Source organism: Lutjanus erythropterus, chromosome 12 (genome assembly GCF_056507025.1).
Source record: "Lutjanus erythropterus isolate fLutEry1 chromosome 12, fLutEry1.hap2, whole genome shotgun sequence".
Lineage (NCBI taxonomy): Eukaryota > Metazoa > Chordata > Actinopteri > Lutjaniformes > Lutjanidae > Lutjanus > Lutjanus erythropterus.
This window is the reverse complement of record NC_139328.1, coordinates 30,097,215-30,118,856: the sequence shown is the minus strand read 5'-3', so window position 1 is coordinate 30,118,856 and position 21,642 is coordinate 30,097,215. Positions and strand designations below refer to the sequence as shown.

The following is a 21,642-nucleotide window of genomic DNA, read 5'->3' as shown; positions in this document are numbered from 1 at the left end:
ACAACCTCAAAAGTGTAAATTTCTGAGTTCATGCGAGGTGACGTGCTTGTTGACATTTGCAGAAATGGCAGAGGCCATGAAAGTAATTTTTAGTGGATGGTAAGTTAATAAAGACTATTGTAATTTTAGTTGTACAGTTTTTTTAAATATTTTTTAATATGTCTGAGGAAAATGGGGACACTCCCAAAGGCATAACTTTTCATTAAGCTTCTGGATTTCCTGCATTATGTTACCTGCTTGCTAACTTGATAAACTGTTAGCCTCAGCGGCCTCCAGACGCTAACAGTTTTAGCATCCATGTTGCCATTGGCTAACAGGAGTGTTTTCAGGATTTGAACGACAGACATATTGTGTACACAATTTCCTATATCCATGTGAAGGCATCAAGTACATTACTCAAATGCAAAATAAATCTATTACATGACTCATCACGTTAGCTATCTGCTCGATCAACAACCCAAAACCTGCCACGTTCACACGTCAACTATTCTGCATGTAATGTGTAAAAACACATTAGCTCATGGTAGCTTAGCCCTGTTGACTGACTGGGGCCAACTTATGCTAAATGAAGGCTTCCCAAATGCAGAGGAAGCTATAGCATGGATAGCTAGTGGCTAAGAAAATACAACAAATCAGTAAAAGACTTATGAATTACTGGGAAGTGGATGTCTTCTCTTACACTGGAGGTTAACTGTCTCCTTACACTTGCCCACAAGCTAACACGTCCCAAAGAAGCCTGTCCTCTGAAAGCAGTGAAAAGAAACACCTAAGGCTGGGTGATATAGCTGAAAAATGTATCATGATATGTTTCATTTTAGTCTATCAATAATTATTGATAATTTTAATTGCATATTTTTTACTAAAGACCAGGGGGGGAATGGTTGATTATAATCACTTCATTTATCAAGGTGCACAGCTAAGAAATTTAATCACCTTAAAAAATATAAACTGCTACAGTAGCGAGATGACCTGTCCTTTTTTATTAAAAATTTTCTCACCAACTGCGCTCATTTTCATGCCTCCACGCTGTTTCTGTAGTAGTGTCACATGTCAGTGGTGCAATTAAATGGCACACCTGTTACATGATTGGCTGCATGCATGTCAATCGTAGCACGATCCACTATCGAGGGATATGATAGGCTGTGTATAAGCCAGGGCATATTTGTTATGCGCTTTCATGGCAGTTTGCATTTAACGCAATCCACATGCCTATTGTCTTAGTGCCCAGGTCTAATCTCACCCTCCATCAAACTGTGAGACAAACTGTAATCTCTACTACCCAACACTGGTTTTAAATTCATTCTTTTCTGAGGATTTGTGGTCAGGGACCTTGGGAATCTAACCATTTATATAGTGCTCTTCTTCCTTGTACATACACTTGATATTTCTGCACCTGACACGTGCCAACATTGAAATCTCTCCAATAAGATTTGACAATAACACAAGGAAATGTTCAGCATTGTTACCCAGCACTCCATTTCTGGCTCAAATTCAACTTTTCATGAGAAATAACTAGAAAAAAAGATTTGTTTTAGCTCTCCACTCCAATACTTCAGCCAGTGGCAGCAAGTCTACACCCATCTCACACACATACAACCAACAGCCATGTAAGCTTTCTCATTCTGTCAGTGTCTGTCTCTCGTGCCCCCTTTCTCTCTCATTTCTACACAGTAAGGTATAAATGTAAATACACAGAAAAACACACACACACACACACCCCGACACACACATTCAGCCCGGAGCAGCCTCCCGTCTTTCTGTATAATAATGTCTCCAGTGGAGCGAGCTGCCGTACTTTTTTTCGCTAGAGTCCTCCTTCATTCCACCCATCCAAACAGCCATCCACAACTGAGCTGGGAGTTGCCTCCACCAATCTAACATCCCACTCTGAAATTCAGTCCACCCCGGCAGTAATACAGACCCCCTGCTGATAGCAGAAAGAGAATGCGCCTCCATACTTTCAATTCTTGTCGAAGGGAGAAAATTGAGGAAAATCAGAATAACGTGTGTCTGCATGTACAATTCTGAGAACGTTTGAAGACAATGATTATGTATGACTTTTCTAAGTCACACACAAGCGTGTTTCCTCTTTGATCATGCATACATCCGTCCGCACCTGCCTGCATTATCCTGTGCACGCAAGTAAACAGCGATGTTGGTCTGAGAACAATCAGACCGTGACAGACTCTGCAGCACCATCCCACAGGCCTCCACAGAGGAAAAACACTGCACCGCTAGACATTGCCATTTTCTCTAAATGACCGCCCTCCCTCCCTCCCTCCCTCCAAACACCACCAGGGAGAGAATGTCTCGACATAGCGTTGCCCAGGCTGGGGTCAGCGTGTCCGGCTCTAACCTCAGTCTGGGGACGCCTGGGACGTGGCGCTGCCATCGGAAGAGGCTGGGGACACCGCACTTGGGGGGGGGGGGGTGGAGTGACGGGTGAAAAGCGTGAAGGATGTTCATCTAAGCTCCGCACTTTTCCTGAGAGATGCTTGTTGCGAAACCCTTGGCGAACTCCCCGCCGTCTTAAAAACTCAGCATCAGCAATCATGTGTCTTCACCTCCTTTGATGCATGATCACCATCAGAAGGGCACCGAGGGAAGGTATAGCACATCATCCCTCACATCTATCTATTCAGAGTTAAAAGGGAGCATCACATATGGATGAAAAATTGCTCCTCAGTCACTTGCCTTGAGTAGGTAATTGGAGATGATATAGTTGAGATTTGGTTCCGCGCAAAGTCACTGCAGAGTCACAGGCTTTTCACTCCCCCCTCAAAAGACTGACACCAGAGGGAAAGTACTCTGGCGAAGGTTTTAGACAGCTCATTCCATTTTCCCCGTGCCTGGAAAGCAAGAAGAGGGGAGTAACAAGCAGGATCTGAGGCAACATTAGATCCTGGAAGCTCCTTGTTTCCTTTCCCGTTTGAAACAATCGGAAAGGGAATTCTGCCATTACATTATCTCTGTTCGCAAGGGCCCTAGGGAATGTTCATGTCTTGAGCACTAAGCATTTATTTCCTTGTTCTCCACGAGGATCCCTGGGAGGCCATGTTGTCTGATTCATTTCACTGAATTGTCAGTTAATGAATGGTACGCGTCCGTCGACTGCCACACACTCCGCCGGAACAGAAAAGCCCCCGTGGGTGTGCATCTTGGGGGGCTCTCCCATTCTCATTAGGAGGGAATCAAAAGGAAATAGAGGCTCACTGATCGTTTACCATGTTCCCAGCGTGTGTCTCCCATAGGGGGGGCCGAATGTGAAGCCATCACTGTTCACCATAGAAGGGTGATCAGCATGTTTAGAAACGTCTGTAACGTCTGCGGGGGCACGTCATTGATGGAGTTTGATTGAGTCTTTAGAAGAAAGTCAGCCAGTGGAGTCTCTGGAACGTAATTAGTAAGTAATCTGTCTCCCTGGCAAAACTTTACAAGGCACTCCAGGCAAGAGAGGCAACAAGGGGGAAATGGTTAAAGAAACTCTTCATTCAAGACCTGAATTCAAATTCCTCTCCCCAGCGCATCCTCGAAATCTCTAGTTTCTTTCCTGAGCACATACACCTTTTTTTATGTGTCCTTGGTGGTTTCTGCCAGTGATGCTCCGTCTTCTCTTCTCTCTCAGTATCCCGCCATCTATCTTGAACTCCTTCCTCTACTGTCGGCCATAATACACAGTAATGTCCGCTAATGGGATTTGGTGTGTCCCTCGCTTGTCACAACTACAGCCCCTCTCTTTCCAGCTTCTATTCTTGAGGCACTTTTATCGCCGGCATAAGTCACTGACTCAGTGCGACCTGTCTGTTTCCCACCACCCCTCCCTTCCTCCTTCCTCCCCACTCATTTTCCAGTCTTTCTTCTAATCTCCCCTCATGTTCTGCCCCACCCCTACCTCTGTCCACCTTTCATCTACTCCATCTTCCTCCAATCTAACTGCCCCTCCTCTCCTCCCTTGATGTCTCCCAACCTCTCCCTCTCTCTCGCATCTCTCCCTATCGCTCTTTGCGGTCCCCATCTGGGTAAATGCAAGAGCTATCTGGTGTAAACAATTACTAACCAAATGCTGACACACAGATTGCCGCGCTCGCTCTCTTAACCACATTAGAAGAGGAGGGAGTGCGTGCCCAATCACTAGTCGTCCGCCTCGTCCTCATTTCTCCCAAGGAAGAAAAAGAACCTTGCGATGCCACGGCTGGTCCGGAAAAGATTGCAGAAAAGTGCTCGTGTAATCAAAGATAGTGCAGCTACACACAGAGATATGCACAAATACACAGAGGCACATAAACAAATATATAGTCATGATTTTCACACACATTAAACTGATTGTACCCATAAACCCTGGTGCCACACTCATGTATAATACATGAGCTTTCCACATACATAAACATGTCTCACACTGATCAGAGCCATTACAGTCGCTTAAGGCCCATCATGTGTGTGTGTGTGTGTGTGTGTGTGCATTAGAGAGCCATTCATGTATCGCACTAGTTTTTATGTATATGTTCAACAAGGGGCTATAAGAGCAAGAGATTTTCCACTTGAGAATTGACCCAGCTCCAAAGATGACTGTATCAAAACCCGGCTGTGCTCTCTACAACATCAAGAAATTATATATAGATATGGCAGACCCACTTTTCTTGCTCTTACAAAAATATAGTACACAGCAGGCTACAATAATCGATATAACCTGAGGAGGCAGGTCATAAATCTAAGCAAATGTATTTCCCAGAAGGGCAATGGATGCTTTCACACAAACACAAACATTATTACATTTGTGCACGGCGTGAAAAAGAATGGGAGCTTCTTTTTTTTTTTATTATTATTATTTTTTTTGCACAAGCATAAGCGCATCACCGACACCCGTGGATGTGAGGCCAAATACTTATTATCATCACCGACTTATAGGGTCGCGTAATAAATGGACGCAATTAAGCCTGGGTTTTGAAGCGACTCGGAGCCGATCAACCTCATTAGAGACGCGCTGAACCGCGGAGAAATTGCGCATACGGAGGGCTTGCAGGTAAAATATTTGCCCCGGGGTGTCGGTGCTCGCTATGTGACAGTCTGTCAGTCGCTGCCCCCCCACCGCCGTCCTTCGGTAACTGCTGCGCGCAGACAGACGGGGAGTGCGCACACGCACGCCGTCTGTTAGGAATCGGGCTCGCACGCGTAAAAATATTGCGCCGGTCCAATTTGCACAAAAAGTGACAGCCCCCTTCCTCTTCTCACCTTGTGATCGGAAGAAAGCACGGGCTATGAATCTAGTGGAATCGATTCACGGATCAATAAAAGAATCAATCAATGTATACAGCAGTTATTATGGCGCTGAAATTCCCTCACATAAAAGCACATATGAGTGCGCCAGCGGACAGGTCCTCAATCTCTTTGACCAAGCAGGCGCCCAATTAGGACTATATGTTCAGTGTCGTCCATTATGTAATATTTATTCGTGTGTAATAACTACAACTCACAGGTCATTTCACACGAAGCTTTAAGGGATGTACTTTTATAAGGATAAAAATCCTTTAAAAACCCTTCAGGATCTCGCAAATACGCACGGAGTCGGTCCGCGGTGAGAATAAACCACATGAAAATATCTCGCTCAAGAAATTAAAGCAAACCACAAATTGACATACAAGTATTTTAAGAGTCACGTACCGTGATTGCAATTTAAAAATGCGACCTGGTGGATGCCAAGCAGCGGTGCCAAAGAGCAGGAAGGCAGAGACAAACGCAATTCCCAAATACCAAGCGAGGGGAAACTAGGTCTGATCTTCAGTCAGCCTGACCGCCGTGCGAAAAAAAAAAAAATCACACACGCTCACAATGACAGGATTATCTGGCTTCAGTCAAATTGAGTGTGAATTTACCTCTGGATGTCGTGTCTCGGTGTGATTCTCTCAAGTTTCTTCCGTCCGTCGCCCGTTCTGCCCGTCAGCCGGTCACAAAACTGAGTCCAAGAAGGACAAACGCTGTTATCGCTCCTCTCTCTCCTCTCTCCTCTCTGTCTCCCCTCTCTCCTCTCTCCCTCTCCTTCTCTCTCTTCAATAATAACGTGACTCTTGAAAATCTCTCAGCACGTTTCCACCACCTCTAATTTCTCGGTTTTGTCCCTTTTTCCTCTCTTGATCTCTTCATCCCGGCTCTTTCTCTCGGAAGTGATTAGCCTATTATTGGCATTATGTCCATCATCACTCATAATCACCACCACCCCCTCAACCGCCACCACCACCACCATCCTCTTCATCACCATCATCATGGCATCCGAAAATCAATACGCATTCTAATTACCATAATATTCATGTGGTGAGGTTTCCTGTGTATTCAGTACATTTTCTTACACTAATTCAATAAGAACTTACTTTGAGGCAGTCTTGTCTTTATTAGAGAAAAAAGTTAAGCACCACTTTCTAATAAAGTGCCTTTTATTAAGGGTTTATATGTTGTAACTATGCCTTAATGAATGGTTAATGAATAGTACAGTAATGCTACACAGATCAGTTATAAGATATTTATAGGATAGGAACAACAACATTACACAGCTTTAGGTTGCCGTGTTATTTAGACATTGAAATGCCCCATGAGTATTTATTAATACACCTGCTAAAAAGAGGCCACTATATGAGGACATACAGTATACTGCAAGGTGCTACAGCAACACTGGTAATACTACAGTGTAAAACATTTATAAAAAAAAATAAAATAAATAGTATACTGATGCTTTAAAGCTATAATATGTGGTGTTTCTACATTTAAATGTCTAAAAATGCTAAATATATGTTACGTATTTGTTGAGGTTTGTGCTTGCGTTATCCCAAATGTTTCCAACAATGTTTAAATGCAGAGAAATCCGTAATTTATTTAAGGTTACAGTGCATTTCCTACTAATCGTTGCTAGCTAGTTGCTATAACTTCCGGGAAAACACAGGATACATCAGAGAGTGAGGAAGGGAGTCAGCGAACATGACTATTTGCAAAATGAATAAAACTTTAATATCGCCTCGTCTATGAGCATGATTTGTCCCTGAGTCACTATGATCGCACGCCACTTCATAGTGTCATCAGACTGTCTTTTGTTGTTGTTTTAATGTGAAAGAAACTCGCAGTAACAGATTTTACATATTGTGTGTTTAAAAATTGAAGATTGAAGTGTTAGCAGAGTTTGACATTGACCCCATGGCCACAAAAAGTTATTCTGTCACCACTAAATATTCCATGTAGTTTTATCTACATACTGTGAGCCCTGACCAACACAGTGTTACAGTTCCACCTTTAAGCACAATATTCTATGAAAACAGCGAACAGTGCTCATTTCCACTTAACTACCGAAATGTCAGGGCTACCAAAGTATACGTTTACTAAGCCTGCTCAAACTGCGAGCATGATCCTTATTGAAAAAACAGATACACAAAAGACGGACTGAAGAAACGGCAATGAAAGTTTAGGAGTAAAGTTAAAGCTATGATATGTAACATTTATATATTAAAATGTATAAAATTGCGCGAATTGTTTCCAACAATCTTTAAACGCAGAGAAGTCTATAATTTATGCAATTCCATTACTAGCTAGTTTCTAGTTGCCATAACTTCAAGGGAAGGAGGGATGTCAGATACACCAGGGAGTAAGGGGGCCCATGACTAAATGTAACATGAATAAACTTTGATATGACCTCATGCGTGAACATGATTTCTGCCTGAGTCATGTCAGATAGATTTTCTTCATATGATGACTGTTTAAAGATGAAAAAAAGACCCCCAGTGACCCTACACCACTTCATGATGTGGCAGAACTTACATATTGTGCATTCAAGTCAATTTTATTTGTATAGCACCAAATCAGAACAGAAATCTCAGAGCACTTTTTCATATAGAGCAGGTCTACAATGTACTCTTTATAATATTAGCCAATTTATAGAGACCCAGTCGTTCCTGCCAAGAGCAAGCACTAAGCCAACAGTGGTGAGGAAAAACTAAAAGTAAAGTAAATGGAAGCAGGAAGTGGCTAGAATATGACAAATCTAAGGCTGTATTGTACTGCAGTGTTGGCCGCCGGTTTCTTTAACGAGCCAAGAAGTCTAACTCTTTTTTTTTTTTTACTGTAACCAGTGCTTCAGGAAGCATCAAATCACAATTCATAGGAAAAGTGGACGACACAAGTGTAACAGTTACAGAAGGATGTGTTAAGTGGCATTAAACGCATTTAAATTCTCTCATATTAAAACAGTAAAAGATGTAGTTTGATGATGCCACAAAGTAATGTGGGATCAAGGGAGTTGTTTTCGTCACTTTTAACCAAATCTGCCTGTCATGACTCAGGCAGAAATCGTGTTCATGGACGAGATAATATTAAAATTTAAATTCACGTTTTTACATAAGAGGCCAACAAAAATGTATTGATGAGAACTTAAAAACAGTGGCATCTATCACTGCTTAGTAAGATAAGTTGGTGAATTTTGGGTTGCATGGCTTTTGACTAAAAATGCATGTGTTTCTTATCTTCTTAGAGTTACTAATATATAGATTTATTAACATTAAATATTATTTCTTTCAGCTTATAAACACTTTAGAAAGCGGGGTTGTATTAAAAAGTGGTCTCAAATATTCTTTTAAAAGTTTTCTTACTACACTACCTCATTGTCTGATAACCCAATACTTGTTAATGTCTTATTAATCAGCTATAAAGCTTTAGTAATCATTCATTATATTTTAATTAAGCAATGGGTTTTAAAGAGTAAACCCTTTAAAAAGGGGGTTCTGCTAGAAAATGGTACCAAGAGTTGCTTTTTAAAAATTTTCTTCCTGCAGTATTTCATTCTCTGATAATCCAATACTTTTAAATATTTTATTGAGCAGCTATAAAGCTTTAGTAAATCATTTATTATCCATTAATTAAGCAATGGGTTTAAAAGAATAAACCCTTTAATAGGAGGAGTTTTATTGGAAAGTTATATTTGTGGTGATGTGTTATCATCATGATTAGTTACCATATAGTGACCTCCTCGTATAGTTTCGGGAACTTTAAATGTCTCTGCTATCTTTGATTCATTACCACAATATTTAACAATAAGGTTTTTGACCATATTAGAGCAGTTCTAGGGCTATGGAACAATGCTTGTACATGTGGGATCCTGTTTTGTCAGGACACACTGATGGAGACATGGATGTAAACGTGTACAATTTAGAATATGGTATAAATTCCACATGACATCTTAAATGCATCTGAAGATTCCTCAAAAAAAAAAATCACACTTTTACAACAAAGTTATAGTAACTCATTAGTCATTAATTAAGCAATGCATTTAAAATAATAAACACTTTATAAAGGGGAAAGTGGTACCAAAGTTCTTTTTAAAAACTGTTCTGTTGAATTATGACTGTTCCTGTAGTCATGTGTTGTATATGTCATTATTAATTATCATACAGTGACCTCTTCCTATAGTTTTGGGAACTTTTAATCTCTTCAACTTTTAATCTCTCTGTTATCATTATTCCATTACCACAATATTTAAAGGTAAGTATTTTGAACAGAACAAGGCTTTTACATTTGGGACCCCCATTTTTGACATGGACATACACAGTGCACAATTTAAAATGTCATAAAAATTGTAAATGGCATAATAATACACATTCCTCAATGAATCAAAATCACACTTTTGTTGAAACCTTGGTATTGCATAGAAATCTTGTCCCTTTTGACAGATCCCTTTTCAACAGGGCCACCATCATCATCATTAACACCATCATTATCAACTCTGAGCCATCACCTGATTACCGGGCGACGATAACATTATTATATTCCTGTTAATCAGACCATCTTTATCATCGTTGTGGTCCTATTTCAAAAAGCTATTACCTCCATCCTTATCACTTAAGAGCAAATTATACCTCGCCATCTCCACACACGTCCCCGCACACACATTTCATTAGGCTGATCTATCCTCCTCAGTCATTACACATGCTGTAAGTCCCCTATCTTCAGTCTACAGTGTACTTGTAGATTGACTCCACCAGAAGCCCTTTGAAGAACAGAGAGAGAGAGGGAGGGGGGACGTATGTGTGACCATTGGAATAGTAAAAGAGAGGGACTGCTCCTTCTCTATTATAGAAACACAGTAGAACAGGGCCAAGCAGACGACAGAGCATGAAAGGACTGATTTATCCACCAGGGACTCTGGATGTGTGTGTGTGTGTGCGTGTGCATGTGTGTGTGTGTGTGTGTGGAAGAGAGAGGAAGAGAGAGAGGGAGGAAGCAAGAGAAAAAGAGGGGAGCAGTGTGTACTTGCCTGTTTTGCTCTCTTTATTATTGAACAACGGAGCCGGTGTGTACATTATTAAATTGACTGTATACATCTGTGTGTGTGTGTGTGTGTGTGTGTGTGTGTGTGTGTGTATGAGCCTTTGTGCGGGCTTCTCCCTCTCCTCTTCCCCCGGCCAGAGAGCACGTCTGCCTGGATGTGCCGCACTTTGCTGCAGCCTGGAGAGTCAGTTTTGCCATACATGTGTTTGGCAGGCAAAGTCATGCTGGCCAGGCAGCGCAACCAGGCTGGATGTACTGTACACAGCACCAGAAAACACGCTTTTAGGCTTTTAGGAGCTGTGTAAAGAGACAACTTGTGCCACACAAAGCTGGAAGGTTTAGTGTGCTGCAAATTCAGCCTGTGTCTGTGTCAGGCCAGTTCTTTCTTTGCTGTACAGTTTATGATCTAGAAAAAAAGTGTTATTCAGGTTAAAAGGGTCAGTTCACTTAAAACAACATTACAAAAAAGAAACATGTTTTCTCACTGACCCCTTGTGGTATCTCGCCATTCGGATAGGCTTTTATTTGCTCAGGTTTTGAGGAACCCATGTCCAGATTTCTGCCACTTTCATAACAGAATGGATGTGAATGGAATTTAGTTTATGAAAAGTAACACTCTTTCCAGAAAATCTGCAAAATTTAAGATTTATATCTGCAGTACGCCTTTTATAAAGCATTTTTTTTTAGGAAATAAAAACAATATGACCTGTTAACTAAATCGACATGAATTTATTTCTCATTCTCAATTATTATTTAGTTCATTTCTCGCATATTAAAGTAACCCCTAGTAGATGACTCTGATCTACCAGTGGCAGTACTTCAACCAGACAGACCAGCTCAGTGAGAGACACTCTTGTGAACTATTATTTAATTGTGTTCTTTTGATCAATAAAAACAGGACTATGCTGACAAAACAGTTCTGTTTTACAGTTTTAATATTTTTTAATTAATAATGCATCTCCAAACATTTTCATGAAATGTTACTGTGACCAGGACTGCGAATCCAGATTCTGTAATCTTGATCTTGCAGTATCTGGATCAGAACGATCCTATCTGAAAATTCTTTGGAAACTCAAGATAAAACTGCAAGATCGGTTTTATCTGAGGTGCCAAAAAATGGATCATTCTGATTTAGATGACTAGTTTTGAAATCCTGGCCCCAGAGGATGGATCCTAATGACTTTAGTGAGCCTCTGACTTTTCTTCCATTGCTACCATGAGGTTGACATTTATTATTCAGAGTGAAATGTCTTGACAGCTATTGGATCAATTGCCATGAAATGTGCTACAGACTCAGCGTCCTCAGGGGATGAATCTTAATGAACTTTGGTGATCTCCTGACTTTTCCACTCGAGCATGGGTCTTCAACAGGGGGTTTGTGATCCCTAGGGGCGTCCTCAGAGCTCCTGGGAGGGGTGCCCCCAAATAATAATTATGGCAAATGCTGCCTAACCATCTAAATCAGTGTGTGGCACCTACTCTATCCATAACAGCAAACTAATTAGCTTTGTTTTATTGAAACACATTGGTCAATTAGCTGAGTTATTATTACAAGTGTAGCCTCCAGACACTTTTGTGAGCCATAATGAATTGTTTTGTAACTTTCTGAGCCAGAGACATGGACGTAGGCCTATCCTCCAGCACAGAAACCACCAGCGAAAATGCAAATGGTGCGACCCAACATTAGCCATGGTGCTGGTTTATCAGCTGTGGGTAGGGGTGTAACTGATGCAACAGATGCATCCGATGCACCAGCCTTTAATGTATAAGATGTGAGTGCATCAATTTAGACAGCCTGTATCAGTAAAAAGTTGAACATGAATCGATGCAGCACTAGCATATTGATACATCTCTTTAGGATATTTCATTTTTGCCACCGAGGAACTGCCGCTGTAATTTTCTTCCATTTCCTCTCTCTCCCCTGCCTCTGCCTGCACCAATTTCTCTTTGGGTTTTACAAGATGAGAAACACTGCTGCAAATCATTAATGCAAAACATGTCAGACAGCAATGTACAGAGCCACAAGTCTCCCAGCCCACAGAGATGTCATGTCAGAGAGAGAGAGCAGACAACACGTAACATCACTGTTCCTCCACACCCCACTTCCTCTGCACGGTCAAATTCAAGCAAAACCACAGCACTCTTCATATGAAACAGTAGCATATCATCTTACTGCAAAAATACATTTTAAACACTTTTAAAAGTTGTTCACAGATTCTCATTCAGGCTACAGTATCTCATTTACAAATGACATTCCTAATAAGATGTTAACACCACCGTGATGTCCCCCTCTCTGTCTCTACTATATCTGGATTTAATAAAGCTATGAGGATTTCTTCTTGGAAATTACAGTGCCCTTCAAGTATAGCATTAATAGAATTATAATGTAAAGATTCACACATTGCATCATATCATATTGCATCATGACAGGGCTGAATCGTATCGTACCAAATCTTTACAGTTTCTACAGTGCATTATTTTGTTGAATGTGTACCAAGATGTGTATCGAATCGGTCTCAGTCAGTGAGATACAGATGCCTAGATGTGGGTAAGCACAAACAAGTGAAGACCCAAAAGTATTCAATGCAATATGTAGTAGGGGGTTGCTCTATCAGCTGAGAGGTCCATGACCTGAAAAATGTTGAAGAGCAATCAGCAAAACAAAGTTTTCACTTTCTGTTCAGTGAAAGTCATTAGGTCAAAAAATGATTTTGTCAAATACTTTGGTTTATGACTAAATACCTGCAAAATGAATGACGTTCCCATCAGCCCCAGCTGTGTGTTTAGAGCTATTAGCAAATGTTAATATGCTAACAGGCTAAATTAAGAGGATGGCAATGGCAAATGTTATATCTTCTGTCACTGTGAGCATGTTGGTATACTGATGTTAGCATTTAAGTATCCTAAGTACAGCTATGCAAAATACTCAGGCCACACAGCTGCATATATCTGTGCATGACAGCTACCTAGCTGAACTGCTGTGGCTCGCACACCTGTGGTGTCCATACAGACCGTGTCTCAGCTGTACTGTCACTGCTACAAGTCCTGTCTTTCTATACTGAGCTTGCAGAAGAGTTCTGAAGAGAAGAAAAGAGCTGTAACCAGAAAATAGTGTGATTTTTTTCCCAGAAGGGTGCGAGGGAGGGAAAGAGAAAAAGAGAGCAGGCAGATTTTTTCCTGTCTGTGACATATTCTACAGATAAAGACACTGAAACTGAAGTGAGAGGTGTAATGTAGCTGATATAACTATTAATAGATCATTTTCACTGTGTTTGCGTTTCACTGTAGATAATCTTCAATCGCCTATATTTTCCAGATGATAATGATCACATGGAAAGTATAGGCAAGACCCCAAACCTCTGGATGAAGGGTGGCTGCAGCCGCACGGGACACGTGTGTGAGCCCTGCTGCTCGTGCAAGCTGTGTCTGATCTAACCTGTTAATATTGGCGCCAAAATAAATACCAGCAGGTCCCACGATGCACACGCACTGATCAAGCAACCAGTGTGGCCTGGCCTTAAGCCTCAAGGAGTTGCTAGCATGGCCGCAGACCAAGCACCAACTTCTTTTTTTTTTTAGAACTGTATTAAGACCAAGCGCCAACTTCCACGGCTGAAAAATTAAACCAACACTACAAACGCTAAAGTTCCTCGCATGGCCACTTAAGGCTGGCTTCAAAAATGAGTTAATACCTGTAGAGCCTTATATTAAAATGACTTTACACCAGAAATAAACATGTTTACAGCCTGTTACAAAGAGCGGTTTTGGTCTCTATAGGTTCCCCATTCATGACAACTGTACAGGAGGTTGAATTTTTATATAACTCACCAGTTTAAATTATTTTAAGGCTTAAAGTTATGCATAATTTAGAGCTTGCCTGCTTTGAGTGACAGGTGGGTACCATCCATGGATGCAATAAGTAGTACTGGATTCGAAGTTGGAGGCAGACCTCCATTCATTCCTATGAAGGCTGCTCAGTGGCGCATGAAACAGACTTCTGCAGCTGATCTTTCACATATGCTTACATGTTAAGCAGCCCATAGAGTAAGTACAGTAGAGACTTCCTTTGGCTGAGTGGCTACCTTCCAGTTTAGCCCTCTGCTAACCTGAATGGGGATAAAATGATTTAACTGAGCAGCTGTTCTAGACTTTCTATAGGGTGTTGGACAAACTGCATCAAATCCTGATATTAAACATTGTCATTCTGTGGGGGTCGAGACAGTCCAAAAAATTATCCACTGTTTTAGAGCCACTTCTTTCACTATGTAGGTTTATGAGAAAAAATCATGCTCTTGAGCCGCAGTGCATCATGTGTCGTTGTCATTACAGGGTTTGGCCACTATGTCAAATTGGCTTCAAAACCCGCTGCCCTTTCCGGAGGTTTAGAACCATCACAGATGGTTAGCCACTCAGTAGCCATCAGTAGCTCATTCGGCCACCTCACTTGCCCATTTTTGGATTAGCTGGGAGTTAACCGAGTCAGACACTGCCAAGATGGCGACGGCCAGAGCCACCACACTGTGAGCTTCACAACAGCTCTTCAGAAACCTATGCTGTACACTGTTTGTCAACAGCGAGGTCTGTGGATTATCAGGATAACCACCACCGTAACTATGGATACCCTGTGTACACCACACACTATCCTTTGTAGTGTTTGATCTCGTTGTCTTGTCTTGTCTTCCGTCTTGTATGGCCACGGAGGCTATCTCTGATCATACGAAATGAACGTTTATCAAAAACAAACACTCAAAATTCATCACTATGTGTGTGCCAACAGGAAAGACCTAGCAGCAGATGTAAAAGCTTCCATGAACTGGGAGAAGGATGAATCATTTTTGTCGCATGTGAATCAGTGTTAGAGTACCAAAACTGATATTTATGTAAGTGGCAGTATCAGAGATAATTATTATTGAACTCAGAAAAGCTATCAGAGGAAGCTGGTGTGATGTTAAAATCTCAATTGCTGTGTCAATATGCCCACAGTCTAATGCTGAGCTGCTCCTTAACCCCCGTAGAGAGCTAAAACAACCATAAAAAAAATCAAACAGATCTTCACACGTACATTCATGTTCACACATGCGTTCATACTCATTTATCCACTAAATCCCATGACTCCTTCCAGACGTTGTGATTTTGTGCACATACCAGCGTGTGTGTGTGTGCGCGCAGTGCATGTGTGTGCAGCCTGACAGCATGTGTGTGTTTTGAAGGCCACTGTCATGTGTTGGGAAGCAGGGAGGAGGGGGCACTCCCTGCGGCAACCACAAGCTTTGATCCCAGTATATCTTCCAGTCATCTATCAGTATATGAGATCCACAGGGAGCGGAGAGACAGACCGCACTGGCATATGCACAGCGAAGACAGAGAGTCAGTGACGGTATGTAGAGTGACAGGGAGGCAGCATGGCGATGGATGCATCAGATAGGCAAGCAGGTGGGCAAATAGACAGAAAGTGTGCTCACTGCAACAGGAACATGCAGCTTTGCTTCATAGATAGATGGACACGAGGACAGACAGGCAGAGTGACAGATAGCATGAGGATAACAGACGGCTGGACAGATGCATGATGGTACTGCGGATCTACGATGAGACACCGGCCAGGTATAGCGTCTAATAGCACGGCACTCAGACAGATACAGACAGCTGCCGCACGCTATAGTCCAAGTCGAGCGGAGACGGACAGATGCCCTTCTCCCAGCTGGAAAGATGCTGCACCTCTGCGCACGCACACACATACACACAAACACACACACACTCAGCTCATCCTCCTCCCTTCTCCACCTGTCTGCTCCTCGCTGTCAGGGAGCCAGACAGGAGGTGATGTTTGCTCCCTCAGGCACTGTCATCTTCTCTTTTTCTCCACTCCTCACTCATGTCTCCTTCCCTCTCCTGTCCTTTCCTGCTCCCTCCTTTCCTTTTAATTTCCATTTTTTTGCGTGGCATTTGCCATTTAAAGTGCTGCCCTCGAAATATTATTACGGACAGACAGCATCGAGTGGGTTGCATGTTTGTGTGTCTGTGGTGGCGGTGGCGGGAGTCCAGGTACGAATATGACAGGGGCTTTGTGCCAGGGAGAGTGCATGAGGGATTGTGTGAATGCAAATGACCATATATGGATGCATTGTTATTTAGCTTTTCTTCCTGCCTGTTTTTTTCTCTGTCACTCATCCAACTGGCAAAGGATCTTTTAGCGAATGATATCAGCCTTTGAACGGCTGTTAACGATCAGCAAAAGAGAGAAAGATGCAGTTTGAGAGAAGGAGAAGGGCAGAAGGAGGTGAAGGAGCCGCTCTGCTACGCTAAATCTGGACATCGCTCCTTCACGCAGGCCCGTTGGAAAATATTCATAGAATAGCATTACTGTGTGTCTGATATAGCAGGTTTTAGCAGCCCAGCTGGTCCCATTTGCATATAGTAGGATTGTTGAGTCCAATTGGCAAGTGCTGTTTTTCTGCATGAAGGCAAACATTCACATACCTGAAAATATTTGCTAGGAGACTTTTTTATGCTTAGAATATGAATAGGAATTGTATTTTTAGAACTGACATATTCTCTTACCGGCAACATTTGTCATTTAAAATGACAGCCAATATGAAGTGTGGCCTCCAACCTGTGTAAATATTTCTTTCGTTATGAGAAAGAGCAAGAAAAGAGGAAAGATTCAAGGTTTCAGAGCGCAAGACATATTCTCATCTTATTAAAGCTGTAGTATGTAATATTTCCGTTTAAAATGTCTTAAAATGCTAGATATATGATATATTTTATCAAGTTGCATACTTAGAATTTCCCAAATGTTTCCAAAAATCTTAACCTGTACGCCATGCTAGCTAGTTGCTATAACTTCCAGTAAAACACAATAAATCATATACATCAAAGTGAGGAAGGAACTTGGCAAACAGTATGAAATGTAATGTGGTTAAGATTTTAATATTACCTCATCCATGAATATGATTTCTGCCTGAGTCATGTCAGATTTTCATCAGCTATAGTGTAGAGCTGCAACGATTAACTGATTAACCAATAATTAATCGATTATTAAATTAATTGGTTAATTAATTGGTTTGAGAATTTTTTTAAGAAAAAAAGTCAAAATCCTCTACTTTCAGCTTGTCAAATGTGAATATTTTCTGGTTTCCTTACTCCTTTATTACTGTAAATTGAATATATTTGGGTTGTGGACAAAACAAGACATTTGACAACATCATCTTGGACTTTGGAAAACATTGGTCAAACATTTTCGCCATTTTCTGATATTGTATAGACAAACAAATATTAATAGATTAATCGAGAAAATAATCGTCTGATTGATCGACTATAAAAAATAGTTGTGAGTTGCAGCCCTACTATGGTGGTTGTTTAAAACAACTCCCAACAACTCTACATCTTTTGTTACTGTTCTAATGTGAGAGAGACCTCTAGGGGCACAATATGTTAATTCTGCCCCTAGAGAGACCTCTAGGGGCAGAATTAACATATTGTGCGTTTAAGTTGTTGTGGCAAACATGTTAGCAAATCACTGGCCTCTTAAACATCAAGAAGATACAGAACAATACAAGGAATTATTTGGAGTCGTGCCTGGTCATCTGGCATTTGTCCAGTATTGTTAGCTCTTTGTTTAGTATCCTGGGTTGGTATTCTGGTTTTAAAGCTGCAATTCTCCACTATGTTCACCAGCTAGTTGCTAACTTGCCTGCATGCTGGGCATAGAGGGGGTTTATCAGAGCTTTTCCACTGAAAACAGCTGCCTGATGCATTCAGAAACAGCATAGTCTGACTCACCAGATGTACACTGTGGGTATGAGCCTGCCATTGGGCACCTATTTCAGCCGACATCCACTGTGTGTTACCTTCTTCAATGTCCTTGTCACACTGGGAAACAACAACAACCTCCTACACTGAAAATGACATGTTACCTCTTGAGGCGCTAACATTATGAGCCTAAACAAGCTAGCAGCTGTTATCTTTTCTTTTGTGTGGATTTAGCCATTTTAATGCTCAGGCTTGCCTCTCCAAGTGAAAATGTTCACACCATACTCCCTCTAAACATTTCATCACTGCATTCTGGGCTTTGTGACACCCAAGACTACTGAGACTGGCTTAAAAAAAGTTTAAACAAGTTTCTTTTCCCCCTATAGCAGAATGATCATGTGTGGAGTCAGACCTCTGTCCAGTGCTGACACAGTGCTGTGGAGGTCTGGTTATGTGAGACTAGAAAAAGCACTGATGAGAGATGCAAGAGTGAAGTGAAAAGTTTGAGTTGCAGACTGTTAAACCGAAGCAATGAGCTAGAAATGCTTGATCTGAGGGGAACTGCAGAGTCAGGTGATAAATAACAATTCTCCAAAGCCATGTTCCATCAACATACTGTTATGTGCAATTTGAAGTATCACATTTGAAAAGGTTGATGGAAACAGCAAAAGCTGGAAAAAGAAATTTACTCAATTTTGCAAAGAAAAAAAGTTTTTAGGCTCGCTTTAGGTGTTTTTTATTATTTGAAGAGTTCATGCCTTTAATCAAAGATAGAAACACTTTTTCTGAAGAAGTTCTGAGATTGTGAACATTTAACTGACGTGACTGATCAGCTGCCCTGCGATGAAGTGGCGACTTGTCCAGGGTGTACCCCGCCTCTCGCCCAATATCAGCTGGGACAGGCTCCAGCACCCCTGATGGATGGATGGATGGACAGATGGACTCATCAGCTGTCTCCACTACAAAAGTCTCCTTGATGCACCCATGGCTCTATAGTACACCCACGATCACTCCACACAGATCTGATAGATTCCTCAGAAATGTCAGATTTCCATCATGTTTTCTGCTTTTTCACTGTTTGAGGTTCAGCTGGCACTCTTTTCATTACATCTTGTTGAGTGTTCCTCTTCTGAAATGGTATAATGGTTTTCCAGCTGTAGAACTGGCGCCACCCACTGCTTTATCTCGATGACACAATTCCTAATAATCACACGACGGGATCGGATGGAAACAAGCATTCACTGACATTTTTGTTTGCCAATTTACTTGAAAATTCAGTTAGAATTTGCGATATACATTTGGATGGAAACATGACCTGAATGATCCCAATCACATTACACTTGGTTATATTTTTCACTTGTTAGTATGAAGATATTGATAAGCGCAGCTTTAAAGACTCTGTGTATATTGTCAACCTGGATCCAAATGAAACCAGCTGCTGCAACCTGAGCTGCTGCATTAATTCTGTCACACACACTCCTGTAGATCACCCATTATGTGAATGTTTTTCTTCTTTACTTCAGTAATGGCTGTGTTAATACGGATAAAACAGTGTAATTCAGACACCAAATGTATTATTTACATTTGAATTTGTTTTGGCTCTAAAAGAAGAATAATTAAATGATCAAAAACTCCATTTATTCGTTGTTCCCACACAGGGGAGAATCCTGTTGTAACCATTTCCCCCCACACACCCTTCGATTTTTTTAATTTGTTTTTCAATCCAGAAAAGGATTAGTGACCCGAGATCATTACTGAACTACAGCAGAGCAATTGGGCTCAAAATATTTTTGGGAACCTGTTTTTCTTTGAGCAGACTACACTGTGGTGAGACTGAATGAGTTTAAACTGTGATTTCTGTGTCCATAGTATGCTCGGTCGATGATCCATGATCCATTTGATCCATTCCCAAGCAACACGCATGTTAATTCCAGCTTGTTGTGGACAGTATTGTGCATTTGATACTGAAACCGGCACCTGTTTCTGTTTAAATCTGCTCAGGTTTTCATGCCAAGCTTCCCATTTCTTTTACCAATGACTGGTGATTTCTTATATTCTTGTTTAACTGTTGCAAAACCCTTCATACAAAAGTAGTCTTCTCAGCCATCTGACTGTACCAAATCCAGCTTTTGTGGCAGACGATTCCAAACTTTTCAACGGTAGTGTAGTTTCTCAAAAAGCCAAAACGTAACTTGGCTCATTCCCAGTTCCTGTGTTCTCAGAATTGGCCAAGAGTCTGAGCAGATTCGGCACTATATTTAGATTTGATGAAATGCTATTGAACCCCAGCCCTATCATCATACACTTTGTGTCATCATGTATCAGAAAATAAAAATAGATGATTTTATTTCTGGCTTGCTAATGACTACAGTATTTAATGAAGTTTGGCTCCCTTGTAGCAGACTGTGAATCACACGTGTCTAACGAATGCCAAGGTCATCTCAGAAATATTCAAATTCACTATTTATCTAAAAAACAGTGGTGGAAGAATTATAGATAGTATATGAACCCCACTGTGAAAATACTCCTCTACATGTAAAAGTCTTGAATTCAAAACTTTACTTAAGTATTTAAATATAAGTAACAAAACACACTTAAAGTATGAAGTAAAAGAAGTCATTGTGCAGTAAAATGGTCCCTGTCAGTGTTTTAATGTTATAACTGATGTTTCTTAATTATTATTTCTGCTATATTATTGTGTAGGTTGCATTTTACTGCAGCAGATGTTTAAGGTTGAGCTCACTATGACAACTTTAAATACTGTTGGGTCGTTTAATCTACAGCAATGCATCATGGTCTATGAGATCATCGTATGTTTGTAGCGTTGCTGTCCTATGAGAAGTCGACTTTTCACGAGCTCAGAAATCTGCCCTGTTTTCAGCTTTGTGACAATGCATTTTTCTGCTAATCCAAGAGGGTTTTTAAATCGTTTATTTAGCTTAAGACGTGGGACAATTTTCTCAACCCATAAAGGAACACTTAATCCTTCAGTAAGTAAAGCTGTCAGACGAATGTAGCGGAGTAAAGAGAGCAATATTTACCTCTGAGATGTAGTGGAGTAGAGACATAAAGTTGCATAAACTGAAAATGCTCAAATAAAGTACAAGTACTTTGGATTTGTAGTCAAGTATAATACTTTTGGATTCATGACAGCAAAATCACATCAAAATGTGTGTGATTTGCACATTAATTGGTTGTATGTACAATTTAATTATTCTGTTGGATAATTTAGCCTTTTCCTCACTTAATTATTGTGTAATAACATTTCATTTACTATTATTACTGCTCCTGTTTCCTATTTACATTATCTATTGTTCTACACTAAATTTTATCATATTAAACTATATTACTATCTTCATTATTTAGTTTTTATTATATTTATTACCATTATAATTATCATTGTTGTCAGTATCACGGTGCTCTTTGCACACTATCTATCTATCAGAACTATCTATCTAACTACAAAAGGACCAAATACAAATCAGTATTTAGGGCCTAAATACTGATTCTGTACTGTCCTCTCATTCCAGACTGTACAGAATATAATTCCTGATGCCACTTCTTTTGTGTTGTATTGTATTTGTATTGTTACTGTAT

General features: G+C 40.8%; 1 protein-coding gene across 1 annotated transcript in view; it reads right to left on the bottom strand.

The window, feature by feature from the left end:
* Window positions 1-6,187, bottom strand: part of cdh24b (cadherin 24, type 2b) — a 241,435-nt gene extending 235,248 nt beyond the window's left edge. Inside the window, exon 1 of the mRNA XM_084731957.1 lies at window positions 5,871-6,187. The gene's annotated coding sequence lies outside the window, so the exon portion shown is untranslated. The remainder of the gene's footprint in view (window positions 1-5,870) is intronic.
* Between the last annotated feature and the right edge of the window lie 15,455 nt (window positions 6,188-21,642).